The sequence below is a fragment of the Caretta caretta genome, chromosome 1 (assembly GCF_965140235.1).
Source record: "Caretta caretta isolate rCarCar2 chromosome 1, rCarCar1.hap1, whole genome shotgun sequence".
NCBI classification, from domain to species: domain Eukaryota; kingdom Metazoa; phylum Chordata; order Testudines; family Cheloniidae; genus Caretta; species Caretta caretta.
Genome location: NC_134206.1, coordinates 530,140 through 542,186, shown reverse-complemented (window position 1 = coordinate 542,186; position 12,047 = coordinate 530,140). Strand labels below are relative to the sequence as shown.

At 45.9% G+C, this 12,047-nt stretch overlaps 1 protein-coding gene across 1 annotated transcript in view; it reads left to right on the top strand.

The window, feature by feature from the left end:
* Positions 1 to 12,047, top strand: part of DNHD1 (dynein heavy chain domain 1) — a 171,281-nt gene that overhangs the window by 11,471 nt on the left and 147,763 nt on the right. The window lies entirely within an intron of this gene.

The following is a 12,047-nucleotide window of genomic DNA, read 5'->3' as shown; positions in this document are numbered from 1 at the left end:
GTGGCCGTGAGAGAGAGACATGGGGTAAGAGAGCTGAGGCTGGGGCCAGGGGCTGGGGGTGGGAGCGGAACCGCAGACAGGCCGTGGTGGGGGCTGGCAGCTGGGCCCACGGCCAGGTGTGGCTACACTCCCAGCCCTGCCCCAAGGCCAGGGACAGAGCCGCAGCCAGCAGACATGGCTAAGGGCAGGGGCGGGTCTGGGAGCGGAGCAGCAGTTGGGCCGGAGGCTGGGGCCAGGGCCAGGGGCGGGGCTAGGAGTTGGGTGAGGATGCCACTGCAGATGGGACCAGATCAGAGCGGGGGGTGGGGAGGGGCTGCAACTCACAAGCATTCAATGAAGTCTAAACACATTCTTATCATTCTAATACCTAGTTAACAATACTAACACATGGGTAAGCCAAAAGCTGGTTTCAGCTATGTCAGTATTCAGCTGAGACATTGGGACTTTGGCCTGAGCTATCTTGTCTGTCAGCATCACAGAAGACTCCACCACTTCCCTTGGGTCACCATTGCTGTTAAACATTTGGGCCTTATTTCCAATCTGAATTTTTCTGGCTTCAGCATCCAGCCATTGGTTCTTGTTCTGCCCTTCTCCACTAGCTTTAAGAAGTCTCTAGCATCTGGTATTTTCTCCATAAGGTGATAATTATACACCATAGTCAAGTCACCTTGCAATCTTCTTTTGGATAAGCTAAACAATTTGAGCTTTTTAAGTCTCTCCCTATAAGGCATTTTTCCCCAGCTCTTGAATAATTTTTGTGGGTCTTTTTTGGCACTCTCTCCAATTTTTCAACATCCTGTTTAAAATATGGATACCAGAACTGGATGCATTATTCTCGGCTCAGTCTCACCAATGCCATATACAGATGTAAAAATCACCTCCCTGCTCATTCTCACTCCTCTCTTTTTTTATATAGCCAAAGTTCCCATTAGCCCTTTTTGCCACAGCATCACACTGGGAGTTCATGGTGAGCTGCTTGTCTGCTATGATCCCTTTCAGAGTCTATGCTTTCCATTATAAAGTTCCCCATTCAGTAGGTGTGGCCTGAATTCCCTGTTCTTCTTCGAGTGATTGCAAGTGTGCATTTCTCTCTTGGTTTGTGTGTGCCCTACGCACGATCACCAGACATTTCTTCGCTCAGTGGTAGCTGTCAGGGCGGCTCAAGCACCTTCTGCTGCCACACACTGCTGGCATCTGTGTAAAGCATGCAGCTGACTCTGAGCCCCCACCCCGCAAGTTCCTTCTTACTGCCTGGGTTGGTTGCTGGAACGGCTCTTCTTGCATTTGCAAGTTCTCTTAGTGGGCTGTTTTTTCTTGTATTGTAAATAGTGTTATTAAGGTTATTAGGATTTAATTAGTTAGAATTTTTTTTAACGATCTCAGGGTTTCGTTTGTCTCCTGGTGCCAAGGGATGCCCCTGTTAACAAGCTTCAAGCCCTGTGTTTCCTGCAGTAAGGCTATGCCTGTGAGCAACCTGCACTCAAGGTGCTTGAAGTGCCTTGGGGAAGCTCAGATTGGAGGGCATTGCCAAATTTGCAGGGACTTTTAAACCTTGTAGAAGAAAGTTTCTACTTATCGAGGTGGTCTTGAGACCTCCATCTGAGCCAGGCTGGTCAGACTTGGCACTGAGTGCCTCAGCATTGGTGAGGAGTGTGCCTCCTATGTACCTGAGTCCTGAGACTGCTGAAAGTGGGAGAGGCTTGACACAGAAATCTGCTGGGCAGGGGGCTAAGTGGAGAGTGCAGTCTAAGCCCAAACTGCTTCTGTACAACAGAAGATGGTACCGTTGACTCCAGCACGTGGGCAGGTTTCATCGAGTCTGGAGCCAGAAGGAGCTCCTTCCACATCTGTGGCACCACACTGCACTCTTGCTATCTTGGTACCAACCATGCCGGCGGCATTTACGGCTGCCAGGGACCTCCTGGCCCTGTTGGGGACAGTATCGCTGGCAGTACAAGAGGTGTTGCTGGACATGGGAGAACCAGCAGGATTGGTACAACACTCAGTACCGTGCCAGCCTCATTTACCCTTGATGGCTCAGTCTTTCGTACTGTCCTCTCTGTGGGCCTCTCCACTTTGGCACTGGTTGCTGGCACTATCTGAAACTGCACCTCTGTGGTTAGCGGCAGGAGAATCATCGTCTTCCGAATCGGAGGTTGGGTCCTATGTTTCCTGTCCTCAGAGACTCTCTTGCTATTCCTCCTCCAGACATTTCCACCCTTCCATGAGCCAGTCACAGAAGTACCATTGAGTGGTTAACCAGGAGAGTAGTCTAGGGGTACAGCAAACAGTGACTGCACCCCGACTCCTAAGGTCCCACCCACCTGTGCCCCTCCTCCTGTGGTATTACTTGCGGAGTTGAGACTGACGCATGACTCGAAGCAAGGGGTGGCATGTGACCCTGCTAGGAACCCTTCCCCCCATCGTCAATTAATCAGAGTGGGTTTCAGCCCTGTTGGAGCTCCCCGAGAGTAGATTTGACCAATCAAGGCAAGTTCAGCTGTGGGGAGACCTTTCTGGAAGAGGGTCATGTGACCCCTTGAAGAACTTCTCCCACCACCCTCTAATAGTCAGCATAGTCCCTCCTGGAAAGGAAATGTATACTAATCAGAACAGGTCTAGCACAAGGGCCTAGGCCGGAACTCTCGATCTCTGGAGTTCAATGGTTGGCCAGTCAGCAGCACCACTCCTGGAAGCCCATTGTCTGTGGAGGAGGCCATCTTGTTTCAAGAGCTTGTTTTTCAGATTTCTGGAAATGCTACGGGGAAACATGGCCTCCGCCATCACCCCCATGAGAACCATGGAATTCGTTTGAGCTTGGAGGGTCCATAGTCATCTGCAGAGACTGTGCTACATCAATGACCGTTCTGAGGAGGTGGTAGGAGCTGCCGAGGGGAGCCCTTTGGCCCAGCCATTGATGGATGCACTGGAACCCGACCCCAAGACCCAAGTGCTTGTGAGGCAGACTGACGAGCATCATGAACGCCCAGCATCTGCCCCTGTAGAGGAGGGCGACAGTGGTTCACTGCAGTTGGACAAGGTGAACGGAGATGACATTGCTTAGGTAAATAGACTGTAAAAACTGGCAGTTGAGGATTGGGTATAATGGGCTAGGAGCCGACCTGCATAACTCTAAACCCAGTGCACCTGTTTCTTTTCTGAAAATCTCGCTGCCGCCTTTCTAGAGGACCCAGAGGCCCTGGACAGCTTCGCATCAGAGAGCGAAGGGGAATCAGGCTCAAGTTGGTTTTGTTCAGCACCAAGACAACTTGTTCAAGAGGAGACCGAGTGTGAAGAGGATAATGGCTGTATGGATTTAAAGAAGGCCCTTGGCATAGAAGTAACTGAGCCAGTGCCATATTGTGAGTGTAAAAGAGCAATGTGGTTTATTGTATGTGTTTCTGTCTATGCTGTCCTTAGTCACTGTCTTAGGGAGACGCTTTTGAAGATTGTGAGGGCTATGTTGTAGACGAGCCAGGCCAGTGGCATCATGACTGTGTGACTTGGACGTCAGAGGATAGAAACTGCAAGCTCCAGGCCCTGTGTGCTGACCTGTTTTTGGAAAGCTTATTGAACACTCTTATTGCCATAGGTTATGCAATGCAGTGTCTGTGTGTAACCCAAGAAAATTTAGCGGAAGGGATGACCTTGGTAAATGCTGTGCAAAGCACTCGAGATGCTGACAGTGACTTAAACAATATTACCAAGCTGAAAGATACCCACTTAGTGCATTATCTTGATCACCTGCTCAACACAAAAAGTTACAGAACCCTGCTTAGGGGAAAGACTAATGGTAAGAAATCTAAAAGGATTAAATTAGAGAATGGTGAGGGACAAGCATGTGATATAATAAAACTTGGCAATGTAAAAGGTCTGCATGGCCTTTAAATAGCATGAAAGTTTTGGTGGGGCATCTCTGTTTGTTTTCAAGGGCTGTATGTCTTTTAAATAAAAATAGTTTGTGAGAACCCAGTTATTGTGTCATTAAGAAAAGAGACCTATTTACATCAGAAAGCTGAAGTGCAAGTAGTAGAATTCAGTGGAAAGAAAACAAAATCATGTTTAAAATAAAGCTAAAACACTCTGATATTCTGTATAAAACATGGACGTTCGCAATGTGAGTACAAATGAGCTGACTCAACGCCATTGAACTGCATCAGTTTAACCAGAACCTACTGAAAAAACGGGGTTGTGTGGAGCCTATCGCTGTCCAACACAATCACACGCCCAGGTTTTCTTCATGTTCTATCGGGGTTAAAGATATTCGGTCCTGTTGGAATTGGAAATGTGATCAGTAATGAGGTTTGATGAGCATTCATCCACAATAAGGGGGGTAGGAAGTACGGATTAATATTAATCAGGGGGTTGTACAATGCTGTGGGGCTGTCTTTCCAGTAACTCAATCATTAAAAGTTTAAAAATAATATATTAAACAAACAAACAATGGTCTAACCCAAAATGGAAGAGTTCACAAACCTCCACCACATTCATAACATAAGAATGTGCTGTAACATTTAAAAGCCAACATTGTAGGTTGTTTACTCTGGTTGTGCTACATCTGTTTTTATTTAAAAACAAAGCAGAACTTTAAGTACAAAAGAAACATGTTTAAAATGAAAAGAAACAAAAACAAAAAAACTAAGACATTCATTGATATCTGCAAGGCTCCCACTCAAGAGAGGCAACAGTAACATTAAGGATTGTTGTGTATGGTGATTTACTGTTTAATACTGTAAGAAGTCCTATAGTGCTCCATTTTTTGTTGAAACAAAAAAATTGATTTTAAGTAAAAATTAGCAAAAATGTCCCAGTTGTACAGACAATTTAATTTTCATCCACAGATCACAAAAGGGAATGTTTAGAAAGGGGTGCGCACATTCCTTATGTATCTATTAATTAAGAGCTGTAGTGATGAAATCAACCTGCTAACTACAGACATTGAAGTTTGTTTGAAACAAAGAGTTAGGTTGATTAAAAAAAAACCTGAGCTTTTCTAGAGACCGTCTTCTTATAATGGAAACCGTCTTGAACAGAATGGGCTGTAGCTGGACTGCAAAACGAGGTATGTTGCTTGTATTTTAACTCTGAAAATATGTACTATATAATGTTACTCTTCCTTACTAATAATGATAGATGTCTTCATTGCAGTGTGACCTGTTCAGTTGGAAACAGCGACTTCAAGCTGTATTTTACCAGGGCCAGGTAAAACCCCATTTTATATATGTGTGCTTAATACTATACTTAATACTATAATAATAATTTTTTAAAAAACCTTGTATTAAACAGGTTGTATAGGGGTTTGGGGTATTTGGGAATAATACTAACTAAAATTTTTGCTTGCTTTTTAACCCAAAGGCCCAAATACCCATGGGGGGAAACAGACTAACCATATGCCAGTATCCCTTTACCCTGTGATGGAAGGTAAATTTCTGCAATTGCCTTTTAAACATTGTTTTTAAAATTGGTATTTTAAAAAGTTAGTTTTGATGCTTAAATTGTTGTTTATGATTTAGGGGTATAGGCAGAAGACAGGTATGGGTTTTTTTTAAAAAAAGTATTTTGTTGCAAACTTTGTTTTGGGTGCATGGGGGAAATGTGCCTGTATTAAAAATGTCTATGTATTGGAGAAACACTAGAGATAGAAACAAACCAAAACCTGTGTATGTGTGTGGGTGTTTGTTTTACAGTCTGAAATGAATATTGTAAAGGTCAGACCTTTAAATAGAAGAAAAACACACTAATTAATATTTCATTTTTAAATTTTACAACACTGTTCCATATGTTCTTGTAATAATGTTGTCCCCACGCAATACAGTCAAACCAAGAGCGACCCTTAGACTGGAATATGAACAAGCTCAGAAGAAAAAGGAGACCACTGAAAAGGAAAATTCTCCAGCATCAACAACTGACACACATTTGCACCCAAGTAAATATATTTTGGTTGCTTAAACAGTTTTGCTTTTATGCAAATACAAAGGCATGGGTGGGTTTTGGTGAGATTATAGAGTTAAGGATTTTTTGTTTGTCTGTGTGTATGTGAATTCTGTAAAATGTTTTGTTTAATGCTAAATTGGAGTATTTCTGTTTTCCTAAACAGGCTTGTGGTACTCTCTTGATGATGCCCTAGTCAGAGCTACAGAGATACCATCTACAGAACCAACAAAGAACCAGGAATCTGCTCTGAGACCTTTAACAACAGCACTGAAACAGCAAACAGCAGCAGAGCACACATGGAGCATCAGGACTGTTCAAAGCTCAGATACGTCAAACCGAAGAACAACAGAAAAGATTACAGTAAAAGAGCAATAATGCTAACACAACTCCAGTTCCTGAGTAGTCGACACCACACCAAGCCCTGAGAAAACTGTGAGTGAAAAAACACAGTCACAAACCTGGAGCAAGTGCTTTAGGGGTTGTGAATAAAAAACAAGAACTGAAAACCTATGCAATGCAGGGGTATCTCCTTATGAAGTATCTGAAAATTGTTATGAACTATTCTCTTAATAAGCTAGGCACAGCCCTCCAGTATTCTAAAAGGATTTGGGAAAAACACGATGCTTTGTTCAGAAAGCTGATGGCCGGTTTATCCTCAGAGTTTCTAAAAGAAACTGACTGGAACTACATCAAAATACAAAAGCTCTTGTGGCTGACTTAGAAAAATACTTCAGTTTTTCAGAGGGTTTCTCTGGTTCTGAGCCGACAAGACTAGTCATGGAAAGGGGTACAGGTAAAAGGGACATCCTCAAGGGGAAACTGAGGGGTAAACAAAAGGGAGGTCAGTGTTTGGAGGATAAACAGATGGCCGTCAAAAAGATATCATCAAGGATGCTTGCAATTTTTTTTTAAAAGGTTAAACAGGTGATGAGAAAAAAACAAAAAGCGATGCCCCCTAGTGGAGGCTGTCAAACTGTCATGTCTGAAAATAGGGAGGCTGGAGCGGCCTTGGGCACTTATGGGGCCGTGGTGACTCTCACATAGAGCTGGTCTACACTGTGTCATTAGATCGACATTCCCCGCATTGGGTCGAATTTATAATTAGCTTGTCTACATTACAGAGCCCTTCCTGCCGACCTAAAGGGCTTTTAAAATTGCCTGTACTCCACCTCAACGAGAGGAGTAGCGCTAGTTTCGACCTTCCCAGGTTGAAGTAGGGGTAGTGTAGACACAGTACAGTGTATTTCAACTTGTTTGGCCTCCGGGAGGTGTCCCAGAGTGCTCCAATGTGTCCCCTCTGGACAGCACTTTCAACTCCACTGCACTTCAGCCAGGTAAACGGGAAAAGCCCCAGGAACTTTTGAATTCAATTTCCTGTTTGATCAGCGTGGAGAGCTCACCACCACAGCTGACCATGGCTGCCCAAGTACGCAAACGTGCTCCAGCATGGAGCATACAGGAGATACTGGATCTGAGTACTGTGTGGGAAGAAGAGTCCGTGCAGGCAGAACTCTGAACCAGCAGAAGAAATGCTGACATTGATGCCAAAATCGCACAGGGCCTGGGGGACAAAGACTGCACCAGGGGCACACAGCAGTGCCCTGTGAAAATAAAGGAGCTCAGGCAAGTACCAGAAGACAAGGGAGGCGAACAGTCGCTCTGGTGTGGAGCCACAGACGTGCCGCTTCTATGGGCAGCTGCATGTGATTCTAGGCGGGCACCCCACCAGGACTGCAACACGCTTCGTGGAAACCTCCCGGGGGACACAAGTGGCCGTGGGCAACAACAAGGAGGACATTGTTGATGAGGAAGAGGAGGAGGAGAATAATGCACAGCAGGCAAGTGGAGGATCTATTCTCACCGACAGCCAGGACCTTTTCCTAACTCTGTGGCCAGTCCCCTCCCAGGACCCACTGGTGTGGGACTGTGATGGCGAGGAAGGCACCTATGGTGAGTGCACACTTGTAATAACACTACAGGGGTTAAATGCAGTTGTGGTTACTGTTTAATTTGAGGTAAACAATTGGGATACAGTGGTGGCCAGTGCAGCCACAAAAGGGTGCTTCCCAGAAAAGCCTGTTTATGTGCCAAGAGTTTCCACACTACAAAATTTTCCCAGGTGTGCCCTCACACCGCCTACCCAAGAGGGCCAAAAAGCAATCAGGGAACAAGAGCGTAACACGCAAGAGGAGATGTAGCAGCTTATGGGGGAGCAAACTGACATGTTGAGGTGTCTGGTTGAGGTGTAGGAAAGGCAGCTAGACCTTAGAGTCCCACAGAGCACCATATCAGTATCACCTGCCATGTCGTCAACGCAGCAACTTATCGTGTTTTCTGAAAGGGGAAATTTTTCAATTTCCTTGCATATGCGCCTAATATTACTCTGACAGTTTCTTTGCATGCTGGTAAAATTAATGTCTCTGTGACTGTATGTGGTTTTTTGCCTCTGCTACAAGCTCAGTGACCATGTAGCTTGCTTCCAGTGCTTTGTCAGAAACAGTTGCACAGTCAGTCATCAGTCTGACGGATGGATAAGCTATTACCAGCAGGAGAGTGAGTTTGTGTGTGTGGTTTTTGGAGGGGGGTGAGGGGGTGAGAGAACCTGGATTCGTGCAGGAAATGGCCCACCTTGATTATCATACACATTGTGAAGAGAGTGGTCACTTTGGATGGGCTATTACCAGCGGGAGAGTGAGTTTGTGTGTGGGGGGGCGGAGGGTGAGAAAACCTGGATTTGTGCTGGAAATGGCCCAACTTGATGATCATGCACATTGTAGAGAGAGTGGTCACTTTGGATAAGCTATTACTAGCAGGAGAGTGAGTTTGTGTGTGTGGTTTTTGGAGGGGGGGTGAGGGAGTGAGAGAACCTGGATTTGTGCTGGAAATGGCCCAACTTGATCACTTTAGATAAGCTATTACCAGCAGGACAGTGGGGTGGGAGGAGGTATTGTTTCATGGTCTCTGTGTGTATATAATGTCTTCTGCAGTTTCCACGGTATGCGTCCGATGAAGTGAGCTGTAGCTCACGAAAGCTCATGCTCAACTGACCATCATGAGACTCCACTAACGTCAAGTTCACATGAACATAGCATAACATTGCTTCTATCATAGGTTACTCTTAATTTTGTCTCATGAATATTCATAGAATCATAAAAGATTAGGGTTGGAAGGGACCTCAGGACTCTCTCTAATGTGTCCATATTCTTTCTGTAGTGGGAGGGCCCAAAACTGGACGCAGTACTCCAGATGTAGCCTCACCAATGCTGAATAGAGGGGAATAATCACTTTCCTCTATCTGCTGGCAATGCTTCTACTAATGCAGCCCAATATACCATTAGCCTTCTTGGCAACAAGGGCACACTGTTGACTCATATCCAGCTTAGAATCATAGAATATAAGGGTTGGAAGGGACCCCAGAAGGTCATCTAGTCCAACCCCCTGCTCGAAGCAGGACCAATTCCCAGTTAAATCATCCCAGCCAGGGCTTTGTCAAGCCTGACCTTAAAAACCTCTAAGGAAGGAGATTCTACCACCTCCTAGGTAACGCATTCCAGTGTTTCACCACCCTCTTAGTGAAAAAGTTTTTCCTAATATCCAATCTAAACCTCCCCCACTGCAGCTTGAGACCATTACTCCTCATTCTGTCATCTGCTACCATTGAGAACAGTCTAGAGCCATCCTCTTTGGAACCCCCTTTCAGGTAGTTGAAAGCAGCTATCAAATCCCCCCTCATTCTTCTCTTCTGCAGGCTAAACAATCCCAGCTCCCTCAGCCTCTCCTCATAAGTCATGTGTTCCAGACCCCTAATCATTTTTGTTGCCCTTCGCTGGACTCTCTCCAATTTATCCACATCCTTCTTGAAGTGTGGGGCCCAAAACTGGACACAGTACTCCAGATGAGGCCTCACCAATGTCGAATAGAGGGGAACGATCACGTCCCTCGATCTGCTCGCTATGCCCCTACTTATACATCCCAAAATGCCATTGGCCTTCTTGGCAACAAGGGCACACTGCTGACTCATATCCAGCTTCTCGTCCACTGTCACCCCTAGGTCCTTTTCCGCAGAACTGCTGCCTAGCCATTCGGTCCCTAGTCTGTAGCTGTGCATTGGGTTCTTCCGTCCTAAGTGCAGGACCCTGCACTTATCCTTATTGAACCTCATCAGATTTCTTTTGGCCCAATCCTCCAATTTGTCTAGGTCCTTCTGTATCCTATCCCTCCCCCCCAGCGTATCTACCACTCCTCCCAGTTTAGTATCTGCAAATTTGCTGAGAGTGCAATCCACACCATCCTCCAGATCATTTATGAAGATATTGAACAAAACCGGCCCCAGGACCGACCCTTGGGGCACTCCACTTGATACCGGCTGCCAACTAGACATGGAGCCATTGATCACTACCCGTTGAGCCCGACAATCTAGCCAGCTTTCTACCCACCTTGTAGTGCATTCATCCAGCCCATACTTCCTTAACTTGCTGACAAGAATACTGTGGGAGACCGTGTCAAAAGCTTTGCTAAAGTCAAGAAACAATACATCCACTGCTTTCCCTTCATCCACAGAACCAGTAATCTCATCATAGAAGGCGATTAGATTAGTCAGGCATGACCTTCCCTTGGTGAATCCATGCTGGCTGTTCCTGATCACTTTCCTCTCATGCAAGTGCTTCAGGATTGATTCTTTGAGGACCTGCTCCATGATTTTTCCAGGGACTGAAGTGAGGCTGACTGGCCTGTAGTTCCCAGGATCCTCCTTCTTCCCTTTTTTAAAGATTGGCACTACATTAGCCTTTTTCCAGTCATCCGGGACTTCCCCGGTTCGCCACGAGTTTTCAAAGATAATGGCCAATGGCTCTGCAATCACAGCCGCCAGTTCCTTCAGCACTCTCGGATGCAACTCATCCGGCCCCATGGACTTGTGCACATCCAGCTTTTCTAAATAGTCCCTAACCACCTCTATCTCCACAGAGGGCTGTCCATCTCTTCCCCATTTTGTGATGCCCAGCGTAGCAGTCTGGGAGCTAACCTTGTTAGTGAAAACAGAGGCAAAAAAAGCATTGAGTACATTAGCTTTTTCCACATCCTCTTGTCACTAGTTTGCCTCCCTCATTCAGTAAGGGGCCCACACATTCCTTGGCTTTCTTCTTGTTGCCAACATACCTGAAGAAACCCTTCTTGTTACTCTTGACATCTCTGGCTAGCTGCAGCTCCAGGTGCGATTTGGCCCTCCTGATAACATTCCTACATGCCCGAGCAATATTTTTATACTCTTCCCTGGTCATATGTCCAACCTTCCACTTCTTGTAAGCTTCTTTTTTATGTTTAAGATCCGCTAAGATTTCACCATTAAGCCAAGCTGGTCGCCTGCCATATTTACTATTCTTTCGACTCATCGGGATGGTTTGTCCCTGTAACCTCAACAGGGATTCCTTGAAATACAGCCAGCTCTCCTGGACTCCTTTCCCCTTCAAGTTAGTCCCCCAGGGGATCCTGGCCATCCGTTCCCTGAGGGAGTCGAAGTCTGCTTTCCTGAAGTCCAGGGTCCGTATCGTGCTGCTTACCTTTCTTCCCTGTGTCAGGATCCTGAACTCAACCAACTCATGGTCACTGCCTCCCAGATCCCCATCCACTGTAATCTTGTCCACTGTAATCCCCAGGTCCTTTTCTGCAGAACTGCCTCTTAGCCAGTCGGTCTCCAGGCTATAGGAGTTCATGGGATTCGTCCTTCCTAAGTGCAGGACTCTGCACTTGTCCTTGTTGAACCTCATCAGATTTCTTTTGGCCCAATCCTCCAATTTGTGTAGGTCACTCCGGACCCTATCCCTACCCTTCAGCATATCTACCTCTCCCCACAGCTTAGTGTCATCTGTGAATTTGCTGAGGGTGCAATCCATCCCATCATCCAGATCATTAATGAAGATGTTGAACAAAACTGGCCCCAGGACCCACCCCTGGGGCCCTCCACTTGATACTGGCTGCCAACTAGACATCGAGCTGTTGATCACTACCCATTGAGTCCAATGATCTAGCCAGCTTTCTATCCACCTTATAGTCCATTCAACCAATCCGTACTTTTTTTAACCTGCTGGCAAGAATACTGTGGGAGACCGTATCGA